At 48.2% G+C, this 25,180-nt stretch overlaps 1 protein-coding gene across 6 annotated transcripts in view; it reads left to right on the plus strand.

The window, feature by feature from the left end:
- FGD4 (FYVE, RhoGEF and PH domain containing 4) overlaps nucleotides 1–25,180 on the plus strand; it is a 749,528-nt gene that overhangs the window by 719,659 nt on the left and 4,689 nt on the right. The window lies entirely within an intron of this gene.

Here is a 25,180-nt window from a genome sequence, read left to right on the forward strand (position 1 = left end):
AGAGAAAGGAAAAGGAGAGGGACAGGAGAAGATGGCAAGAGAAATAAGCATTGAGAAGGGGATATGGAAAACATTGAGAAGGGAATTTTTTCAATTAATTCTCTCTTTGGAGAAAAATGGTTAAAGCAAAATGAGGCATGGTAAATAACACCTGGGCAAAGACCGAAACCAAGAAATTGGGATGTCAATATTGAAAAGAGAGAAATAAAAGCCAAAAAACAGGTTAACAAGGGAAAGAATTCAACTTGATAATCACTATAGGGCCAAGGTTATGGAATGAATGAGGGAGACAAAGTGTAATAGAGAACAATGAAGTCTAAGGATATGGAAGAAAAGGGAGCGGGTGTTCGGCTCAGTGAAAGGAGCAGAGGAGGATTTCAATAGGAAGGTAGAAGAATAAAGAGGGAGCTCGAAGTGATGAAGAGGTGTTCTGAAGAGAGAGATGAAGACCAAGGAAGAAAGGGGCCAACAACATTTTACAGAAACAGATTAGAGGAATATAGGCTGAGATAGTGGGATGTGTGTGAGGACTAAGAGAGCAACTGAGCCAAAGATAGAGAGAAAGAAAGAAAGGGAGAGAGAGGAAACAAATTGGGATGAGGAACAAGAGTGAGATAGAAACAGAAGAGAGAAAAAGAACATCATTACTAAAATCAGTAAAATCTCATCGTTAAATGTATTTTCAATTCTAGGGTGTTAATTAAATAGAGTTGCAAATAAAAACAAAAAATAGAAAAATGGGAAAATGTAAAATGATGGCTCAAAAATGGATAGCACTTAAGGCTGCATATATGCCCTAGAGCTTGGCTAGGATGCCAGGTGGTGGAGCGGCACGTTGGCAGGGAGAGGGCACCAGCACACTGCTCCACTTCTGAGTTGCATCAGTACTCTTGTTTGTCCAGGTATGGAGAGGATTTGGGGTGGAACGGGGTTGTGGGATAGTTGCCTTAGAAAGGGACAATGTGGTATTGTGCACAACTCTTGGCTTCATAGCCTCATCTCAAAGATCCCATGTTGAGTGGAGCAAAGTAAGCGCCTCTTTGGACGTGAGCTGAGAAGTTTTTTCCGAGCCTTGATTTCAAAGAGTGTCTTGTCAACTGAAAGGTGCGATTCCCACCCAAAAGCAAAAGAAGCTAAGGAGGCCTTTAATTGTTGTTATGAGCAGTTAAAGAGGGGAATTTATCTTTCTTTTGTGCACATTAAGAAGTTGTGGCTTATTTAATTGCTTATCATGTTGCTGTTTGCTGAGGAATTGTGCCTTTTTCACTGAAAGTGCATCCTGGGCAGACCCAGGATGGGTAAAACACTAGGGGGTGCAAAGGATCCAGTGAGTAGCTAATGTGACTACAGTCTGCAGAACCAGTAGCTTTGTCTCTTGCAGCCTCAATGCACCAATTTGTATACAAATATTTGAAATCTTCATTTAAAACGCAAGATCAATCTGACCACTTTTGTGTATTGGCAGTGAGTCTATGTGACCAGTTTGATAGAACCTCAGAACTTTCCAACCTGGAGCTCTATAAAGTGGATGCTACATATTCAATCCTTGTGGGAAAAGGTCCTGAGCCTTCTTTCTTTTCTTGTGTGTAAATTGCTGCATGCTTAGTGGATTCATTATTAGCAAGGTTGGTGGTGTCTGGGTTGGTTTGGGGCTCAAGTGGATCTAATGTTCACCCGTTTTTCCCATTGCAAGGGCATAATAGAGACAAGCATCCCCAACAATGATCCATATTCATATCCATTTTATCCCCAAGTTTGCATGCTCTTACCAACTTTTTCATCAATTATTCATCTTCTTCTTCTGCTGATGCAAGGCAAGTATCTTATAATTTGGCAAGCAGATCAGTCAAATAAAGTTTAAACAAGGTGCAAGCCAGCACACAATCCTGTTGTAATCCACTGTGCACCTGTATGCAAGGAATGGTCAAGAGAAAATACACAGACTAAGTTATTGAAAGCCATCATAAACTGTGTATGATAACATATCCCATTGTTATTTCATTCATTAGAAAATACTTGCTGTGAGAAACAAGATTCAGTTAATGATGTAAATGCTCCTTCACAATCATCTGGGCATGTCTCTTATTGGCTAATGATTATAAAAAAGAGAGGATAGGGTCCTGATTCTTTCTTAAACTGCTCTTTTACATGTAAGGAGGGCTCGGACCCATAGCAAGAAGAAGAAATAAAAGAATCCCTTTTCTAAACAGATAGCTGAAGCAGGACAGGTGCAAGATCCCTCCATTACAATTTTTTTATTAAATATCTGTGTTCTAGCCTACTGGGAAATCTTTGTTAAAACCCAGCTTAAGGGGTAGTTTAGTGGAACTTAAACATTTGGGGACAACATCTAATTTCACTTAAAAATGGTAATGTAATTGGCTAAATCAGATAATTTGAAGTCTTTTGCCAAGGCTGTTAATTCAAAATTGGTATTGCCATTTTTATACATGTCTTCAGCTTTGAAGTCTTTGTAGATTTAAGTCTTATATAAGGGAGTCAATGATCATTGGCTGCTACAGATTTCACTGCCTTTTCTCTCTGTTCCTCCAATTCAGCATATAATTCCCATTATCGTTTAATATTTCTCCATTGTGTTTGAACGTGGTCAGACCTGTCGCATACTGACTCAGTTTCAAATCGTGCAGCCTATTGTGAAAGGCCTTATTTCCCCTAGAGGATAGAAAGATCTGGTGCAGCACAGTTTTGAGAAAATAGTGTTAGAAGCTCCCTTCAAAGGGAATAGTAGTATATAATTAACTCCTGAGGTAGGACGTCATTTTCCAGGAAAGGTTGGTTCAATAAATTGTGCTAAACAATGAAAAGTTACTTGAGGAAATCCAGAAACCGTTAATAGAGAATTGTGTCAATATTTCAAATCCATTCTTATTGTGCTTAAAAGACATTATAGAACCTTAATTAGGGAAAGGAAAATAATGTTTAATACAATAATTAGACAGAAATTGGAGGGACTGTATTATCAGGAGACTCTAGGAAATTTTGACAATTAGTAAATCAGAGGTATTTGATCTCATTGGCTTATGTAGTTCATAAGGATCTGTGGGTCATAAGTTTGTTGAAATTGTATAGTCATCCAAATGGCCCTTTGTGATTTCCTATAATGTGGATAATACACAGTTTGATTGACGTATGAAAATATTAGAGAAGTAGTCCAGAATTTAAGCAAAGCAGCTGGGTCAGGCACCTTACCAGCTATGGTGCTGAAATATAGTGTGCATTGGTGGGCACAACAATTATGACCTTATTCCCAATGGGTAACCCAATCTGGCAACTTTCCAGAATTCTGGAAAGCAGGCGTGATGAAAACCATATACATGAAGGGCAACTTAATTCTTCCATCTAACTATCTGATGATAAGTTTGATAGATGTTATTGCTAAGATGTACTCAAAAGTTGTCCTCCAACATCTGAAGGCATGGATCTTGGAGAACAGCTTCTTTCCTCCTGAACAAGTCAGTTTCCATGAAGGTCATGCTATCTCAGATTATTGTTTTTCTCTTTGGGCCTTTGAATGTAAGTCAGTGGAACACCTGGATAGTATATACTGCTGCTCCTTCAACTTTAGCTCAGTATTTGATCCTATTGATTGAGTGTCAAAAGGTTATTATTTGCTAAGAAATATGATAAATGCTCTTGGTGCCTAGGAGGAGACAACATAGAGAGAGCCCACTTTCATAAATACTTAGGCCTGACTATCTCTGGTTCCTTCAGGTGGGCTGAGTATTTCAATCAGATGTCAGTTAAACCCCATCAGTCTGGAAGTATTATAGTCTCCTTGGAACGAACCAACCTACTCAGTCAGGCATGTATTATAGTCTCCATTTCTGTGGAAGTTATCAATCCTCACACTAAGGAGGGTTGATCATTACTATTCTATTTCTTCCTAAAGGTTGTTATAATTTAGATCTCTTTTCACTACAATAGAGAGAAAGAGCTCTGGTCAGGACATTACCTTCAGTTCCACATCACCTTATCACCTTCAGTTCCACATCACCTCCAATTCTCCACCCAGACCATTCCTCCCTGATTGTAACTTAACTGCAAGAGGTAAAAAGTTCCTTTCTGTCTGACCCTTCAAACGCAGGTATGGACTTCCATTCCTGTTTTGTTTTTTGTCAGTTTTCCAAATACTTCGATGGACCCACACAAGGTGTATCTTTGGTGTCTCGGCTCTGAACACAACTTTAAGCTGTGTGCTAAGTGCCGCCTTATGCCCCCTTAGGTGAATTGAGACCCAGAGGTGAAGGAATAGTTGTGGCTTTGAGTGTGTGTCTTGCTCACTCTCCAAACCACGGGCTCAGACTCTGACCTGGGCTTGGGACACTTCTACAACTGTTCATCTTGGCACTCAAAGTCCTCTGGTAAGTTGAAATCCAAGCCCAGGCATAGGAAAACTAAGCAGGTCTCTACCTCATCCTGCCATTCTGACTCTAGAGAGAAGGTGTGAGAGTGTCACAGTGTCATTCCCACTTTTTCAAGGTCTCTGGTCACTGAACAGATTCCTCAGTTGGTCTCTACACTCTCCAAATTTCCCAGGCAGCTGTCAACACTGCTGAAAATTGTCAGTGTGTTTCCAGTTCCTTCTGGTGTGCCTTTAGACCCCATGAATCCCAGGGGCCTCCAGTTGGGTTCACAATCATCATGCAACTTGACTCTTACCCAGGACCTCAGCCATATTGCACCTGTCCGCAGAGGCTCAATTATCTTTTTGGTTCTGACTCTGGTCCTGGATGGTAGAGGTTGTGGCATTACTACCAGAGCTACAGACTTTGGAACTGTGGAACTAGGTTCAAGTCTCCGTGTTGGCTCAGCTTCCTGTGATTGTGGGCATATCACTTAATTTCCCTGTGCCTTAAACAAGGAATGTGACCTTGTGAAATGTAACTAGGGCTTATATAAATTGCTCCAATACCTTTGGGATGGGTTTGCTCTATTTAAAACAAAAAAATGCTATGCCAGAAAGGGGCACCCCAAGATGTTGATGATGATGAAGGTGAAGGGACCTGCTTGCTCCCCCTCATTATACTACGTTGATCTATACATTGAATAATAGAAAACCGGTGGGCTTAATACCTCAGCGTGACTTGTCACTTGGGACACGAAAGGAAGAAAGTGCCCTACTGGCAGTGGTTGTTTAAAGGGCAGCTGAGACACTAGAATTGCAGCTATCCTCCATCGAGATGACCAAATCGAATGTTCTGACATTTTTCTAGCCTGGGCTAGTGACCTCTGAGCCCTTAGTTCCAATGCACCCACTGACACTTTGATGTCTGCTTAGTCAAAGTCTTGCTCTTCCCCACCTGAGAATTTTCAGGTAGCCAGATATCACAAGCATCCTGATGAAAAGTCTCTGAGCTCCGGCTCTATCTTATGTAGGCACCGACTCAGTCATGACTAGAGGAGGTCTCCATATTCCCTCTCTCACACAATAGGAGTCAACATCTTTCCTGATTTATGCAGAATCATTGTAATTTCTGCCATTCAAAGCAAGATGTCACCTGACCCTATCTGTCTAAGAACTGTGAAAGTGTCAAACCATTTGATTAATGACACAGTTACGACCATCAATGCAACATTTGTATGGGTCAAATGTCTACTTTCCACTATGTCAAGGTTAATTAAGAACACATACAGACATATCACCAAAATGATGTAGTCTGTATTGACATCCTTTTACCTTATATGTTCATAAGGAAATGTATAGGTCACATACCTTGATGCACATAATCTATGTCAGAAATTCCCGGACTTATATCAGAAATTCCAGTTTTAGTATATAAAGCCAACCATTTGTTAAAAGAGGTCCTTCGCCCAGATTATTGCCTGAGATTCTGCCAGTGAGGGTCTCACCTACTGCTGGCACACTTCACACTTTGCAGATGCTACATCTCGCCTGAAGCTGATTACGCGGATTCCCCGGAGGAAGATCGACTGATTGCTACTGCTGTGTGTGTGTTTGCCCTTCACGGGAAACACTGTATTTGCGCCTCCGCCAATAAAGGCAGCCTTTGCGGTCAACAAGGTATGCAGTGTATCTCTTCTCCCTAAGAAACTCTGGACTCCAAATTGCTCTGCCTTACATGCTCTCATAGTATAGCACATAGAAGTAAACATTAGGGTGATACGTACTAGATGACATTTTAAAAACATTTTAATAATGCTAGAAATGTTAATTTTATTCTCGTTATTTATAACATGCCTTCTTACTTTTTTATGATTTTCAATGTAGTTATTGTAGATGTACTGAGAAACCGATTGTTCCTGTAGTAATAAATACGTTAATAGTGTTCATTCTTCTTAGTACAGTGGGATTGATACTGTGTCTAACGAAATAAGGTTTGTCACTGTTTCCACAGTGCCCCTCATCCCTTTATGGTATTGTTAGTACCAAAAGCCATACTTCTATATCAATTGCACATTGCATGCTACAAAAATTTGTCTTTCACATTCATCGCTAGTGCATTGAACCAAGTCCACTTGGGAAGTCCATGGGAAAGCATATCTTGTAGAGTTACGCCAAAGCCATAACATACGCAACAATCCTACCCCAGAGAGTCTTATTGTACAGGCCTCGACAAGTAAGGTGCATCCTTTTCCAACCACTCCTCAGAATACGGAATGCAAGAGATAAAATGCTTTTCAAAAGCGCATGTTTTCTTCTGCCAGTCTAGCACTACAGTCCACAAATGCTGTTTGTCTACTGAGCCACTACACATATACCATTTGAGACATGACCAGTGAGATCTTGCTGTCAGTCCCGGAAAACCTAAGGCGTCTTTGGCTGAGATTATACATGATGGACAGGATGTGTCCAAATATGTTATCCACGTAGGTCTGGACTCTACGGACTGCCTGTCTGTAGATGAGTGACTGTGAGCCACAATTTTCTCTGGCAATGTACATTCCTCCCAAATGGATATGCCTTTGAATGGGTCCCACCTTTATGGTAAGAAGGTAGACTCTGCTGTGGAATACTTTAAAGTCAACGTAGCTCCAGTGCACTCCTTGGGGCTGTTGACCACTGCCAACAGTTTCATCATTAATTGCAAAAGTTTAGAGGCTATTCCAGAAGGCTGGTGTATATAGAGAAACATCTCACATATCACCAAAAAAGGGAGAGGTGGGGGTGAAGAGAAGCAGTGGCAGGACATCCACTCTGCTTCCAGAGACAAAATCAGAAAAACAAAGGAGAGTGGAACCTGAACATGCCAAACACGTTTTTAAGATCTCCTCACCCACTGCTGTGTTTTAGTGGCATGTTTCATCACCACTAGTTTATTCATTCTAGTGGTTTGCTTCATCATCGGGTCACCAACCGGAACACCTGGTATTTCAGGGTTGGCCAAACCTCCACGAAGAGTGGACTTGGAAAGTAGACGGATTGTTACACTCTCTATTTTCTTGTTCCAGAGAAAGATTGCCCCTCATGCCTTTTGTGGACCTTCAGCCTTTGAATGCCTTCTTGTGGAAGGACGAATTCAGGGCCCAGGTCATCTGGACCTCTGCAGCAGAATTTTGTCCTTGGACATGCAGGAAGTGTATTTTCAATCATTGGGGTGATCCTGGACACAGCAGAGTTCAAAACTTACCCCCCTCCATAATGAGTCCAGGACATGTGTGCCATGATCCAGTTGTTTAAGGCTCGTCCTGGATCATGGTGAGAGCAGCTCTGAGACTTCCTGGCCTCTTAGACTCTTGTATACTCCCCGGCAGCTATCCCAGATGGCACATTCAAGCTCTGCAATGGAGCTTCAAGTTCCAGTAGTTCCAGTATCAGGGGAATGTGGCCAACACCATCTAGGTCTCAGAGGAGAAGACTCAAGATTTGCATTGTTAACTGTTTGAACACAATTGGTCCAGTGGCAGGCCCCTCTCGCTACCTCTCCCAGAGCTGACATTGATGATGGATGCATCCCTGATGGGCTGGTGAAGCCATTAGTGGAAGGTGGAGGTCAGGGAGCTCTGGTTATGGTGGAGGATCGGCTCCACATTAATGTGCTGGAGTTGCAGGCCATTCAGCTGGCCATGAAGGCCTGCTGTCCAGCGCAGGACAACAGCACCACCATGTGGTACTGCAGAAAGCAGAGTGACCCTGGCTCCTGTGTCAGGAGGCTCTGCTCCTCAGGAGATGGTTGAAGGTCTAGGGCACTTTCCTGTTCCCGAACCACCTAGCAAGATCCATAAATGCGAGAACAGACAAACTGAAAGGCAGTATCTGGCAGATCATGAGTGGTGTCTACATCCCAAGATGGACAGAGAACCATGGCTTCATTTTTTCTCCAACGACAAGACGGCTGAGTGTCAAAGGTTTTGTGCATTTGAGTTTCTGCAAGAACTCTAGTTAGTAGGCAAATTCCATCTGGAATAGAGTGCGGGACTCCTGTACGCCTTTCTGCTTCTTATTCTGCTATCCTTAGTTCTGAATAAGATCAGGAATGACCGGGCCCACATCATCCTACTCCAGTTTGGGCCAGAAGAATGTGGTTCCCACAATTCCTGGACATGAGCCTCTCTCCTCCAATCAGACTGCCACTTCACAAGGACCTTCTGTCTCTGAAAGAGGGCATGGTCCTCCACCAGAATCTACAAATCTACACCAACATACATGGAGAGTAAGTTGTAGCAATTAAATACATTTACTTTGCTACCTGTGGTGCTGGATGTCACTCATACTGCAATGCTCCCTTCCACAAAATCCATTTATGCCGGCGACTGGGACAAAATTATGGCCTTGTGTGGTGTTCGCAAGATTGAACCTTCAGAGCTGTCGGACGTCCTTGTGTTTTTGACTTTGGCCCCAATGGCCTCCAGTGGTCACTATACATGTTCCCTTCCAAACCGTAGGTGATGCCACAGTGGGATCATAACTTGATATTGATGTTTCCCATGTGTACACCCTTTGAGCCAATGCGTAGCTGCTCGCTCTGTCTCCTGACTTTTACAGACTGTCTTCCTCAATGCGATTAAATCAGCTCTTCGCATGAGTGACCTACAGGCACTTTCTGTACAACTAACCAACACCAGCTTTTTCCCAGAAAATTGGTGTTGAGGACTCTGGTGGCTTCCTTACCGAACATCGTGACTCCCTTCCACGTTACGCACTCCATCACTATACCACTATTCTTTGCTCCACCCTTGTCCATCTTTAGGAGCCTCAAAGGAGTTAGGCTTTCATATGCATTTTACCAAGGACAATTGAGTAGACAATCAGCTTTTTGTGGGGTTCTGTAGTGCAAAGAAAGTAAAGAGGGTGCATGCCGGCCAAGAATCAGCCACTGAAATGTCTGTGAGCCCATTCCACCAGGGCTAAAGCTGCTGCCCACTATGTTGGCATGCAGAGTGCCGGGTTTGACATCTGCTAGAATGCAACATGGGCATAAATGTATACTTTTCCAATGTACTTCTGCCTAGGCAGCCAACCTAAGTGGAAATACATTTCACTCGCTCGATCCAGCCAGACTTTTCGGCCTGAGTCTACTGCACAGACCCTCCATGTCAGAAGGCACTGCTTTGGTATCTATTCCAAGGTGAGGAGTCTGTGGTTAGAAATATCCATCAGAAGAACAAATTACTTACCTTCAATAAAATGCTCTTTTTTTGGTGAATAGTGTATCTAAAGACCAAATCCTCACCGCCCTCCCATTTTCCCATTCTATAGAGTGGCTTCTTTTTAACCACCAAAAATGTCCCAAATTAGTGTTCGCCACACTATTGCCAAAAATTGACACGCTCCACATCTGAAGCTATGGATAGAGTACAGAAAGGAAACTGAAATCAGTGCACCTAATTTGATAATTAGTGCACCTAATTAAAAAGTAGTCGAACAGCTCAGAAAAAACACAAACATTACAAAGAAAACTGCTTCAGAATTAACTTCAATTCATTGTCAGAAAGCCAGGCAGAGTGCCCAGGTGTGCTTTGTGATAGAGAGCACTGTCTTCAACAGTATGTATAGCCCTTAATCTCTTGCAGTTGTAAAGAAACCAAGTGTTCTGGAACACCACCCCTTTCCAATGTGTTCTATTCCTTTGATAAATCCCTTCGAAAATAAAAAATGAGAAGGAAAAAACGAAATACATTAGTTATTCTTATCCAACAAAAAGTTCAGATAAGCTGACCTTCTGTTAAGCAGCTCTCAGCCGCTATTATCAAGAATGGAGTCTTCAAGTAGCTGACAGGTCTAGCCTCTCCATGTGGTGAGCCCCATGAAGGTCTTGGGGAAGGTTATGGAATGTGTGCATACATGCTTCAGGCATTAGAGTAGAGCTGGGTGGGAGAACTCATGTCAGGCATTCCAGTAAAATACAGAAGTAGAATGTTCTACCTTCCTACACGCCTGCATGGGCTTTTTCAAAGAGTTCAGGCATCAGCCTGTCTAGCTTGTGTGTATTGGTCATTCGCGATAAAGACTACTGAAGTGCCTATATTACCATGAAATTGTTCACTTTGAGCATGTTTTAGCTTAAACATGACATCAGTTCTACAAAAGCCTGCTCTACGTCCAGTATGCTTGGAGCGGAACGTCATCAAAGAAGGCTGCATTTCCCTTTTAATCTAAGCTGTTAAACTGTTAAATCTATTAAATCAGCTGTTTTCCATAGCAGCGCTCATTCATTCCCTTCTGTTGGGTGCTCTCTGCTCCCAGAACAACCATTCACTCTGTTGCCTTGCTTAAGTGTAGATATTTGTCCTATGCCTCTCTATCCCCCAAGGAGAGAACTTCCTTTCATCTCAGATAAGTTGGCCCTAAAAAAACACAGTTAAGGCTTGTATTAATTTAATGATTCAGGTGCATTTTAAGACTCTATGACAGACTGTATTTTTAATTTCTCAAAGGGTCCACCTTTGCCTACTAGCACTGCTGAGAGCAGTCCTTACCCGCACCTCATGTCTCTGCACTGTTCTCAATACCTTGGAGAAGTTGCTTCCCTGTGGCTACCCCTGGAAAGGCCCTTAAAGTCAATACTGTGGCACGGTCAAGTGCACATACACTGTAAAGGGCCTTGCCAAGTTGGTTATGGGGAGTATGGACTTCCATATGACAGGTAAGGTAAATAAAGGTTTCAGTGAAAAACTTGGGATGTGTTCAAACAAATGTTCAAGGAGCTGCACTGTATTCAAGCCCCATTTAGGACTATATGTTCGAGGCATGTGGGCTGCTGAATTCATATCTGTGCATAGATCGCCGTCTAGTGTTGTGTCCGGATGATTGCACATTGTTGTCCTGGAAGAGTCTTCGAAGTATCACGAGATAGGTGGCTCCTCCCCTGGACTACTGTGCGCATGGGCATCCTCTCCATCCTCAGATTGTTTTTTTTCCCCATTGGGTTCGGATGTACTTTCTTTACTCCAGTTCGGAAACTTTTCTAAAGGCCAATAGGCCTTCGGGGTCGTCGGTATTGTCATTTCGATTGGTGTCGAGTACTTGTTCCAGTTCTTTTCGAACAGGACGTCGAAGAGAGCCGCGTGGCCTTTTCGACATCAGAGGCCCGATCGTCGATGGAACGGAGCCCGTTCAAACGATGCCCCCTTTGTAACTCTAAGTACCCACACATCGATGTACACCCGGTGTGTAACAAGTGCCTATCTCCGGAGCACAATGAGGCCAGCTGCCTAGCTTGTGCTTGATTCAGGTCAAAGAAGACGCTTCGACTTCGACGCGAAGCGAGGCAGACGATGATGAGGCCAGCGCCCGACCCGGTAAATATCTTCGATGAAGGAGACGATGAGGTCGTCGACACTGATGATCCAGAACAGCACTCAGATCCCGGTTCGGAGCATGACTCCAACTATTATGAAGACGAGGAAGAACACGTCGAGGATGAAAACGTCGTCGAGGTAAGGGACGACTCCAGCGATGAACCCGGCCCTACAGTGAGTACGTGGCCCGAAACAGACACGCAAAGACTTCCAAGGGCTCAGGTCGAGGCATCGCCAACAGGCCTTAGCCAAGATCATGACGAACATTCTATAGCCCCTCGTCTCGGCCCGGCTAAGAATATATCACACGAGCCAGCGGTCGAACATTACCAGTCCCTGGTTAAATCGAAACCGACAGCCATGGAGTCGAAAACGAAACCGAAACTGCTAGAGACAGTCTTAGGATCGAAGAGTTCGGATCCATCGGATTCGACAAAGAAGTAAGGTGTCGACGACCCTGCGGGGTCACACATACGGGGTGTCGACCCGAAGATCGGTACGCTGAAGTCCATGCCTAAAGTCAGGCACGTCGAACCGACGAGGTCGAAGTCTACGGACAGCGACACAAATAAGGGACTCGAGTCTCGGAAGGTTCTCGATCCGAAGCAACGAGTCGACAGGCCACAGTTCGTCAAAGGCCTTGAGCCGAAGCCCAAGAGCGGCTCGAAGGACCACGTCGAGTCGAGGCAAGGTCAAAAACATATTGGCGAAAAACCAAAATCGGACGGACCAATAACGACGCCAGCCCCAAAGAAGGTCAGTCAGTCTACAAATACTGTGCCACCGATAAAATTCGGACTGCCCCCAACAGCACGGCCTAAGGCGCTCGATCCGAAGTCAGGGATCGAAACGTCCAAAAAGGTGTCGATCGGAAAAAGAAGTCATTCTCTAGAAGAAGACATTGTGTACCAGGAGCCCTCCTATGATGAACAGTCGAAGCTCCATATCGACCCCGACTCTGGCAGGCTTACTATTTATCAGAGGAAGATTAGGTCAGAAAATCCTCTTGAAACTTACAAAATTCCACTCAAAAAGAAAAGGGATTCTTCCACATCACCTGTCCTTTTTGAGACTGTAAGCTACCATGGCCAGGACACTTCTGCATACTCACCCACACGCACTGATGAGGATATGAGGTATGACTACAATGAAGAATTTCATTACCCTGTGGATATGGCTCAGGATGACCAGACTCCAGCCTGGACAGACCCTGTCGACCCGGGGGAGTCACAGACTATTCCTGACACTGCTTCTTATCCTGTCAAGACTTTGCCAACAGAGGATACAGCTGCGTTTAACGCATTAATAGAAAGGGCAGCACACAATCATGATGTAGAAATGCATGCTGACCCAATTGAGGAAGACTTCCTATTTGACACTTTCTCCACTTCAGAGAAATCAGTCAAAACATTGCCAATGTTGAAAGGTGTCCTTAAACACGCAGGAGACATTTTCAAGGAAACCACAAGAGCAAGGGTTGTTAACCCAAGGGGTCGAAAGAAAATACAGACCGGCACCTGTGGACCCTACATATATTAAGGGACAGCTGCCATTGGACTCTTTGGTGGTATCAAATGCTCGTAAGCGTGCCAACTCACAAACCACTGGTAATGCTCCTCCTCCAGACAAGGAGTCTAAAATATTAGAAGCTTCTGGAAAACAGGTGGCTGGTCAAGCAGCTAATATCTGGAGGATTTCTAATACACAAGCCCTATTAGCCAGATATGATAGGGCTCATTATGACACACTAGAGCAACTGCTACAACATTTGCCTGATGCCTACAAGGAGGGAGCAGAAACACTAATACAAGATGGTAAACTCATATCTAACGCATCCATTAAATGTGCGCTAGACGCTGCAGACACCGCAGCCAGGGCCATCAATACAAGTGTCATGCTTAGGAGACATGCTTGGTTACGCATCTCTGGGTTCAAACCTGAGATTCAAACCACATTATTAAATCAGCCTGTGAACCCTGATTATTTATTTGGTCCTGATGTGGACACAATATTGGAGAAGATAAAAAAGAACACAGACATAGCCAAGTCTATGGGTGCCTTGCAGTCACAACAATTCAGAGGAGGCTCCTTTCGTCGCTCCGGTAACAGAGGAGCTGCACGAGGCCAGGCATCCCAGCAGACTCCGTACAATAAAGGGAACACGCAGACCACCTATAATAAAAACAATAGAGGTGGATACCGTGGCAACAGCAACAAAGGCAGAGGATGAGGGAATAACAACACCAGATTCTCCGCCAATACTAAACAGTGACGTCTTGTCACTGCCCCCAGACCATGTAACACCGGTCGGGGGACGATTACAACAGTTCCTGCCAGTCTGGGAAAGCATTAGACAGACAGGTGGGTGAGACAACTTATCCAGTTCGGCTATTGTCTAGAGCTAACCTCCACTCCACCCAACATACCCCCAAGACACCGTCCTATGTCCGCAGAGCATGTACACTTGTTGCAGCAAGAAGTCATCAGCATGCTGCAAAAAGGGGCCATAGAACTCGTACCTCTTCAGCAACAGGGTACAGGGGTATACTCGCTGTACTTCTTAATCCCCAAAAAGGACGGGTCTCTCAGGCCGATACTAGACCTCAGGCCCCTAAACCAATACATCTTGTCAGAACATTTTCACATGCTCACTTTACAGCAGGTTCTACCATTACTCAGTCAGGGAGATTTCCTCGCAACACTAGACCTAAAAGACGCATATTTCCACATACCGATACATCCGGCACACAGGAAATATCTCAGGTTTACCATACAGAATCAGCACTACCAGTTCAAGGTCCTGCCTTTCGGGGTTACAACAGCCCCCAGGGTGTTTACCAAGTGCCTAGCGACAGTAGCTGCGCACCTACGGAGGAACCATATTCACGTCTACCCCTATCTGGACGACTGGCTTATACAAGCAAAGTCAGACCAGCAATGTGCCAGCCACGTGTCCCGCACTATTCACCTCCTACACAGCCTCGGATTTTCATTAAACTACCCAAAGTCTCATCTTCAACCCGCCCACGTACAACAGTACCTGGGAGCAACAATAGACACTCTGGCAGCAAAAGCGCAGCCAAACTCAGCAAGAATCAACAACATTCAATTACTGATTCAGAAATTCAGACCCCAACACTCGCTCACAGCAAAGGTGTTTATGCAGTTGATAGGCATGATGGCCTCCTGCATCTTCATAGTCCCTCACGCGAGACTACACATGCGTCCGCTTCAGGAGTGCTTAGCACGGCAGTGGAACCAGGCTCAGGGACAATTACAAGACCTAGTGTTGGTGACCGGTCGCGCATATAACTCTCTGCATTGGTGGACCCCACAAAACCTTTGCAGAGGACGACCGTTCCAAGAGCCTATACCACAAATAGTGCTGACAACGGACGCATCTCTCCTGGGATGGGGAGCGCATGTCCTCCATTACACAGTGAAGGGACTATGGACGACACAGCGAAAGAAGATGCACATCAACCTGCTGGAACTGATGGCAATCTTTCTGGCAAGGAAGGCGTTCAAAGTACATTTGTGCAACAAAGTCGTGTTGATCCGCACGGACAACATGACTGCCATGTACTACATACAGAAGCAGGGAGGGACACACTCCCCACAGTTGTCACATCTAGCGCAAAGCATGTGGAAGTGGGCCATTCAGAGGAACATATTCCTCATGGCGGAACACCTCCCAGGCAGGGACAACCAGATGGCGGATCTGCTCAGCAGACACAGACACCAGATGCACGAGTGGGAGATACATCCCTCAGTGCTACAACCGTACTTCCAGCAGTGGGGTCACCCAGAGATAGACCTGTTCGCCACAAGGGAAAACGCAAGATGCCAAAGCAGCTTCGCCTCCAGGTTTCCACACCCGCAGTCTCAGGGCAATGCGATATGGATGAACTGGTCAGGCAGATTTGCGTACGCTTTTCCACCGGCCCCGCTCATACCACTAGTGGCACGCAAACTACGACAACACTCAATGACCCTCATCCTAGTTGCTCCAACGTGGGCGAGGCAACCGTGGTACACCACGTTCCTAGAACTTTCCGTGGTGCCTCATCAAAGACTGCGATTAACACCCAGTCTTTTAACGCAGAGCCATGGAGACATTCAGCACCCAGATCCGCAACAGTTAAACCTTGCGATCTGGCTCCTGAGGTCATAGAGTTTGGTTACCTAAACTTGCCTCCTGACTGCATGAATATTATCAAAGAGGCAAGAAGACCTACAACCAGAGCATGCTATGCGGCAAAGTGGAAACGATTTGTCATCTATTGTAACAATAATGACGTAAATCCGCTAGATGCATCAACTCAAAACATCATATGTTATCTGTTACATTTACACAGATGCAATCTAGCCTACAGTTCCATACATATACATTTAGCTGCGGTGGCAGCTTATCTTCAAAACAGGCAGCACCTTTCACTCTTCAGAGTACCGGCTATTAAAGCTTTCATGGAGGGGCTCAAACAAGTGATTCCTCCAAGACACCCACCTTCACCTGTCTGGAACCTCAACGTGGTTCTAACCAGACTGATGGGACTACCTTTTGAACCTCTACACTCGTGTGAAATACAATTCCTAACGTGGAAAGTGGCTTTTTTAGTGGCGATTACATCACTTAGAAGAGTTAGTGAGCTGCAAGCCCTAACTATTCAGGAGCCATTCATCCAAATTCACGCAAATAGGGTAGTGCTACGTACTAAACCTAAATCTAGCCAAAGGTGGTATACCAGTTTCACATCAATCAAACAATAGCACTGCCAGTGTTCTTCCCAAATCCAGATTCAGTGGCAGAAAGAGCTCTACATACCCTAGACGTTAAGAGAGCTCCCCTGTACTATATAGACAGGACAAAACATTTCAGGAAAACTAAGCAACTGTTTGTTGCCTTTTCACCACAGCATAAAGGCAACCCCATTTCCAAATCAGGTATAGCCAGATGGATTGTTAAGTGCATACAGATTTGTTATCAAAAAGCTAAACGCACATTAACAGTTCCCCCAAGAGCGCATTCAACACGCAAGTTAGGGGCATTCATGGCTTTCCTAGGAAACATTCCTCTAGAGGAAATATGTAGAGCAGCCACATGGTCTACCATACATACATTTACCAAACACTACTGTGTAGTTGTACACTCCAAGCAGCAAGCAACTGTAGGACAAGCTGTTCTCAAGACTCTTTTTCAGACTGCTGCAGCTGGCACGGGCAACCACCGCTAAAGGGGAGACTGCTATCCATTCTATGCACAGATATCGATTCAGCAGCCCACATGCCTCGAACGGAATATGCTACTTACCAGTATGCATCTGTTCTTAGCATGTAGGGCTGCTGATATTCATATCGCCCGCCCTCCTCCCCGGTGCCTGTCGCAGCTGTAGCACTCTGAATTAATCTCTAGCATGGACATCACTTACTGTATCATACTCCATCTCTGCCACAATGGCGAAAAACAATCTGAGGATGCCCATGCGCACTGTAGTCCAGGGGAGGAGCCACCTATCTCGTGATACTTCGAAGACTCTTCCAGGACAACAATGTGCAATCATCCGGACCCAACACTAGGCGGCGATCTATGCACAGATATGAATATCAGCAGCCCTACATGCCAAGAACAGATGCATACTGGTAAGTAGCATATTCCTTATCACGTCATGCACTTGTTGCATCTTATTATCTTTTGTCCTATATAGGTAAGCTATGGTTAAGCTCTGGTCTGATTTGATTCAGTAGAGTTAAGTGTTATATTTCTAGCAAATCCTTGCTAAATGTGCTCTACATTGTTACTGCATTTGGGCAGGGTGTCCTCCTAAGTATTTTATTCTAGGTTTTTCTTCCATACTTACCTGTTAAGTGGATTCTTTGACTTTAAACCTTTAAACCTATCGCTTGGTGGGGATGTGGTGGGCAGTGTGCAGGTATCGCTTATTCTCGGATCCTGTTTGGACACTGCTGTCAACTAACCCTACTCTCTGGTGAGGCACACCTACTAGATTCAGGTCTGAGTTCCTTGTTATATATCCTTGAACAATGGGTGCAATTTCCTCCAAAAGGTAGAAATCGCTGTGTTATGCTGTTAATACTGGGTTATGTAACACCGTAACTGTTTTTTAGCCAAAGAGAGTGTTCGAACCATGTTATCACAGTAAACAACGAAGAGGGGCGTGGCTTCGCACGCAATGGCGGAGGTCGCAGCCGGGTAGAGCTCCGAGCCGAGCTCCCCTTCCCCGGGCCGATTCTCCGCCATTTACGCTCGGAATTGCCTGAAATCATAGGCGGACCGTCCCGGAGCCCTACTAGACCAGCAGGCTGATTTTTGATTCCGGGAACCGAATGCACCAGCACCGGACTATCCTGAGAGCAGCAGGCGGACTTGGCCGCCGCCCAGACGGCCAGTAAAACCACGGGAGCCCGCGGCCTGGGCCTGCCTCACGGGCCTCACCGCAGAACGCGGGGCCGGACTTGAGCGGTGCCCTCGCACGCAAAACCTGAGACCTGGGGCCGCGTTGCCGCTTCGCTCCCGCCCCCCGCTTTGTCCTCGGAGATTCTGATAGAGGACTGGGTTGGGGAAGGGCGAGACGCCCGGCCGGCGCAACCACAGCGGTGGACGCCATTTACCGCGGCCCCTGACTCCATGCACGGCGGCCCCCTGGGACACCAACATCGTCGCTCAGCCGCGACCTAGGAGCGAGGCGCCTAATCCTGCACACCAGACCCGGTGGGTCAGCCGCGGCTGCGAGCGGAGACCCCCCTCCCGCGCTGCGGTGGAGGTCCTGGACACATCAGGCGCGGACGCGGCTCTGCGGCGCCTATCCTCACCAGTGGACTGGCGGTGCTGAGACCAGACCGCAACCCTCAGCCCAGAGAGCACCTCACCCCACCTGGGGGGACACAACTGCTGAGCCGACAGCAACCTGGAGGACGGTAAGGGACAACACCGATGCTCACCGTCACAAAGGCCCGGCCGCCCTGTGTCATTTGCGGCGGCCTTGGACTTGCAGTCCCGCCTTCCTGGCCCTTCCAGCGCCCACACAGTGTCACTTGGAATGCCCAGATCACCCGAGGACCCCAGCGGACCCCCCACGCAGAGACCAGAGACGAAACAGTGTTAGTTAAATAATAAATTAACACGAGGCGTCTTGCTGCTGCGTCATCGGCCTCCTGCAGGGTGTGTGGATTCACTCGAACTGTTGGCGGTTGCTTGCCCGGCCCTACTGCTACACCGACGTGATAAGGCACCGCTGGTATTGCTCGCCAGTATCCGAGCTCATACACCGCACAGTTAGACAGGACGCCCTGCACATGTCCGGAGGGGTGAGAACCCGCACTGGCACCGGAGGTACCTTGCCGACGGGAAAAACGAACAAAACACTGCGCAAGATGGCTGCCGACCAGGTGACCGCGAGATTGGACAGCGTTTTAGCCGCCATGGAACGCATGGAACAATCGCTCCAGCTGACCAGGACGTCCCTGGAGTCAAAGATCGACAGCGTTGCCATAGACTTGACTCACCTACGAGATGACCACAAGAAACTGTCTGATCGGACCAGAACACTGGAGGGCACAGTGACGGACCTTGGACCCAAGGTCACGCAAACAGATAAGCAGGTACAGGACCTTCTCAATAGAGTAGAATTCCTTGAAGAGCGCGCCGAGGATGCCGAAGGGAGGGCGAGACGCAACAACGTCAGACTTGTGGGTGTCCCGGAAAAATGGGAAGGCCCTCGTCCTACCCAACGAGTTGAGGACTGGCTGAGGGAACTGCTGCCTGAGGGCACGCTATCGGCTCAATTTGTAGTGGAACGAGCACACCGCGTACCCACGAGACCCCACACCACAGGCGCCAACCCGAGGCCACTACTCTTCAAAGTCCTGAACTACCGGGACAGAGACGCGATCCTGAGAGAAACCAGAAGACTTGGGGAAGTTCGCATTGACAATACCACCGTGATGTTTTTCCCGGACTACACCATCCAGGTGCAACGCCAAAGGCACGACTTCCTAGACGTGAAACGACGTCTCCGCACCGAAGGCCTCAAGTACTCACTGCTCTTTCCAGCCAAACTGAGAGTGGTGGCGCGAGACAAGACCTACTTCTTTAATACTCCTGAGGAGGTCAACGAATGGCTTGATAGTGGCATTAACTCAACGCCAAGACAGGCGCAAAGCTATGAGTCGAGACCGCGACCACGGCCACGAGGACAACGCCGTCGCCGCAGGAATAGAGAACAGGGAACTGGTCGCCTAGAAGAACCGACGAGACACTCCCCACCACCGGACCAGATGATCCAAGAACAACGTGATGCACTCCGAAGGGTCTCCCAGCTGAGTGCCTCGCCGACCTCGGATGTAGTTCAGGCCCCCAGCTCGCGAGTGGATCCCAGCGATGATGAAGCAATCTACGGGATACCGGACTCCCAACAGTCGGTGGATCTACCGGTAGTCACGCCTCAAACAGCGGACATGCTAAATTGAAGGCACACGCGGATCACTATTCCAGACCCAGCTAAGGTGGCGGGGACGAGAACATAGTCCGGGCAGCTGCGGAGCACCTGAACCTCTCAACCGCTGCCCGAGATGTCCACCGCAGGCCTGAGGACATGAGACATGAACCTGCGCAGTGAGTACCTGTCCGGCTATGCAGCCACTGTCGGGGAGGATGGGACGTGGGAACATGCTGCAGCTCTGTACATTCTCTCCCGCCCACCAGCTGCCTGCATGGCCTGGGGACTGCCCGGCGCCAGAGACTTGGTGGTAATGGCGCTCCTGACTCCCCGCTGCCGGATACGGTGAGCGGATTGCCCCATAGCACACGACAGGGTTGCCTTTCTGGGTACTAACATTGTCCATAAAGGCCCGGGGAAGGGTTTTGATCTTCCTTATTGTACACTTAATTGACTCGTCAGGACCGTGAGTAGCACACGATCCCCCTAGACTTGAATCGTTGTCCCTCTTCTTTAAAGAGTATGGACGGTGGCCCGTTTTGCTGCTGCCCTTTTGGTATTTCAGGGGAATCTCCCTACAGTTGGGTATTGTTATTACATGTTTTTTCCCCCCTGTTTAATGTCTTCCTAATCATTCATGAGTGCGATGGGGGTGGTGGCCAGGGAAGAGTTGGCGGTGGAGATATTGTGGATGGGCGCTGGGCTGTGGTTGCGGGGGTGGGGAGGAGGAATATACTGATGTACGATGACGGCGACCAAAATATGTACCTGGAATATTAGGGGTATGCACACACCAGCACGCCGTTATCAGATATACTCATACTTGAAAAGACACCGGGTACAAATCGCACTTCTGCAGGAAACGCACTTGCACAGGGCAGAGGTGGTCGCACTGCGACGTAGATGGAGGGGCAACTGTATGCTACTGAGTACTCCTCGTTTGCCCGGGGTGCGCTCATATGGGTGAAGCCAGGCACTCCCTTTGCGATGATTGAAGAGCTGACTGATCCGGAGGGCAGATATGTGTTGGTGAAGGGCCGCATGGATGGACAATCTATAGTACTAGCGTCCATATACTCTCCGAACACGGAGCAGGGGGGCTTCCTGGCACGCGTCTTGGAAAAACTGGCGCCCTGGCATGGGGTCCCCTGGGTTCTGGGAGGGGATTACAATACGGTATTGGATCCCGCGCTGGACCGCTCGGCCCCGCCTAGGCCTGATGCTGCGTCTCTGGGAGCCATTAAAGCACTCACCCAATGGGCAACACAGTGGGACCTGAGAGATGCATGGCGCGCGCACAACCCTAACACTAGAATATACTCCTATTACTCAGGGGCACACTCGTTACATGTCCGCCTGGACAGATATATGGTGTCATCGGAATTGTTACCGCACATAACAGACTCACAATACCTTGGCAGAACACACTCTGACCACAACCCACACACGCTGCTTATAGCTTGGGAGCGCCCCCACCCGCCCATCCCCACGTGGCGCTTACAGCCGACCCTACTACTGGACGCCCCCTTCCGAGACTCCCTGCAGGCACGCGTAGCGGATTATTTTACTGACAACTCGGGCACGGCGTCCTCCCTGCAGGTCGAGTGGGACGCCTTCAAAGTGGTGATGCGAGGTCACTGCTTGGGAACACAGGACGGTATACAGAAACAGCTAGAGACCGACCTGCGCCGGGTGGAGGTTGACTTGCTCCGCCGGGAACAGGAGGCGGTTGAGGGAACGGACGCCGGGCTGGGTGAGGCCCGTGTGGAACATGAGGCGCTGCTAGAACGACTGCGTCACGTTAATTATGCGGCGCACTCAGCGCGGACACACCAACACAGCGACAAACCCGGAAAACTGCTGGCCTGGCTAGTCAGACAAGAAAGACGTACTGAGCCGATATCTGCCATCCAGACGCCCGTGGGAGAAGTGGTGCACACACAAAGCAAGATACATCAGGCCTTTGTGCAGCATTATCAGGCCCTATACAGGTCACAGCTGAGGGTTTCATTGGCGACTATCGCTGATTACCTAGAGAACATCCCGCTACCGTCCCTTACAGAGGCGCAGCGGGGAGACCTGGGGGCGCCTTTCACACAGGAGGAGCTGCGTGCAGCTATCTTCGCGCTATCCAATGGCAAATCTCCGGGCCCGGACGGCCTCCCTGCCGAATTCTTTAAAACCTGTTCCGATATACTGATCCCGGAACTGCTCAAACTATATAATGCTGCGATAGAGGACTCGACGCTTCCTGCCACGCTAAATGAAGCTAACCTGGTTTCTCTTCTGAAACCGGGTAGAGACGGAACCAACATGGGCTCCTACAGACCCCTGGCTATGTTGAACACCGACTATAAAATCTTCACCTCTTTGCTGGCTCGTCGCCTAGCCACGGTGGTCCCCGCCTTGGTCCATACTGACCAAAATGGTTTCGCCTCGCGCAATATCCGCCGTCTCTTCCGTGTACAGGTGGAAGCGGTGTCACAATGGCCGAGATCGGGCTGTCTGGTCCTGGACCTCGAGAAGGCCTTCGACTCGGTGGAGTGGCCCTACTTGGGGGCAGTGCTGGACAGATTTGACCTGGGAAGTGCGTTCGAGGAAATGGTAGACCTCATATATCAACAGCCGAGTGTCAGAGTGCGAACGGGCGGGCTACTCTCTGAGGCGGTACGGGTGCGCAGAGGCACCCGACAGGGTTGCCCGCTGTCGCCCCTACTCTTTTCTCTGGCAATTGAACTCCTGGCAGCGCTCCTACGATCGCGGGGGGCGGGATGGGGAATCCCGCTAGCTGATGGTACACATGTGGTTTCACTGTACGCGGACGATTTACTTCTGTACGTCCGAGACCTCACAGCAGTGCCAGATGAATTGTCGGATATTTTCCGGACATTCGAAACAGTATCAGGACTTAGGGTCAACTGGGCAAAGTCCGGAGTGTACTCTTTCAGCCGTGACACACAGGAATGTGATGTGACCCTTGGAGGTGTCAGACTGACCTGGTATCCCGCCTCCTTTAAGTATCTTGGAGTGCACATCTATAGAGACATGGAAAACATATTGGAGGGTAACCTGGGCCGTGCCATGACCTCTCTACGAGCACAGATGGCTTTCTGGAAGACACTGCCCCTAAACGTACCGAGCAGAATTGCTCTAACCAAAATGATAGCACTGCCCAGACTGCTCTATCACTTTGCCAACATCCCGGCCTACATTCCCGCTAAATTCTTCCGAGACCTAGAATCAATGATCCGCAGCCTGATCTGGAATGGGGGACGGCCCCGGGTGGCCCTGACGAAACTATACTCCCCAGCAACAGAGGGTGGACTGGCGGTTCCTAATATGGAACTGTACTACTTGGCTGCGCAGCTGCAGTGGGTGACGCACTGGCTAAGTGGCACGCACTTAGATGACACGGCTACCTCTACGTACACGTGGACGCACACACAGATATGCACACTATTCCATCCCTTGACTAAAGGTCCGCGCCCGCTGCCCTTACATGTGGCGGTGGCCCGCAAGTGTTTCCTCCGCAGTTTGAAACTGACACGGGAAGTCAAGCCATATGCCCCTGCGATTCCTTTGTTGGGCACACCCAGGAGAAGCGGAACAGTGACAGAGCGCATTCTAGAGTGCTGGACGGAGGCTGGAGTGGAGACAATGGGCGACCTATATGCGGACGGAGCAATGCTCCCATTTGGGGAGCTGGCAGAGAGCACGGGTGTACCGACAGGTCAGTTCCTGACCCATGCGTCCATACTGAGAGCATACACGGATTCTTGGGGGGATGTTGGGGAGGAGCCGCAGATGCACCATGTAATGCAATACCTACATGTAATGGGCAACGGTACTCACATCATCCACTGGCTGGCACAGGCTCTCCTTCTACACACGCAGCGGTCCACACAGCCGGCGCGGGACAAGTGGGCGGCACATCGGCAGAGGGAATGGACGGATAAGGAGTGGTCAATGATCCTAGCCTGCCCTATGAACATCCCGCGCAATGCCCGCTTCCGCACCATCCGATTGTATATAATACACCAGGCATACTTGTCGCCTGGGATCAACAAATACTTCATGATCAACACCGCTGCCTGTCCCAGATGCAACCTGATAGGCGCGGACATTTTACACATGCTCTGGAACTGCCCCTCACTAGACACATACTGGGGGGAGGTAACGTCTCTCCTAACGCGCGGCGCTGGCCCGGGACTACCACACACTTGGGAGGCATGCATACTCGGTTTATACAGAAGGACCAAACTAAACAAGACACACGCCAGGTTCTGGGATCTAGGCCTCATCACGGCCAAGCGGTTGATCACCAAACATTGGAAAAAGAGGGAGCCGCCGATCCCTAAGTACTGGTGCGCTTCCTTCACTAACTGGGCCAGGGCGGAGGGCGTAGCTTTACATCGGGAGGAGGTCGCGGGCCTGAGACAGTTCCCTATTGCGCAGCTCTGGGACGGTTTTGTGAGATCCCTCCAGAAAGAAGGCGCGAACAGGGGACTCATATAGGGTCCACAATACATGAAATGACACGAATGAAATAGATGAGGACACGTTAGGTGAATGAATGGTGTTTCCTTCCCCCTCCCCCCAGCGACATACACACACCGAGGATGCTGGTGGTGTGGCGTTTCTGGATCGATAGGGACTGCCGCCCCCCCCAGTAGCTCAGAGGGCTGACACCTGACAGCGCCACGGGTCCGGTACGTTAACTTATGGACTGGATGGACAGTCGCCCGCAGACACGAAACCACACAGACCTGTCCCGGTGTCTTACTACCTGCCATCCGTCGAGTCACTCACTTAGATGCACTCTCCCCCCCCGCAACCCCCCCCTCCCATACAACCACCCCCGTTTATATGTTCTGGACTCTTATCTCCCACAAGTGGTTTGTCCACTAGGAAGCACACATGAATGCCGACTTAGGCGAGAGGACTGGCGCAGGCCACGTCTCTCTCTCCGACTCACTGACGGTCTATAGAGCCACCCGCACGAA

This window comes from Lissotriton helveticus, chromosome 1_1, assembly GCF_964261635.1.
Source record: "Lissotriton helveticus chromosome 1_1, aLisHel1.1, whole genome shotgun sequence".
Classification (NCBI taxonomy): Eukaryota; Metazoa; Chordata; class Amphibia; order Caudata; family Salamandridae; genus Lissotriton; species Lissotriton helveticus.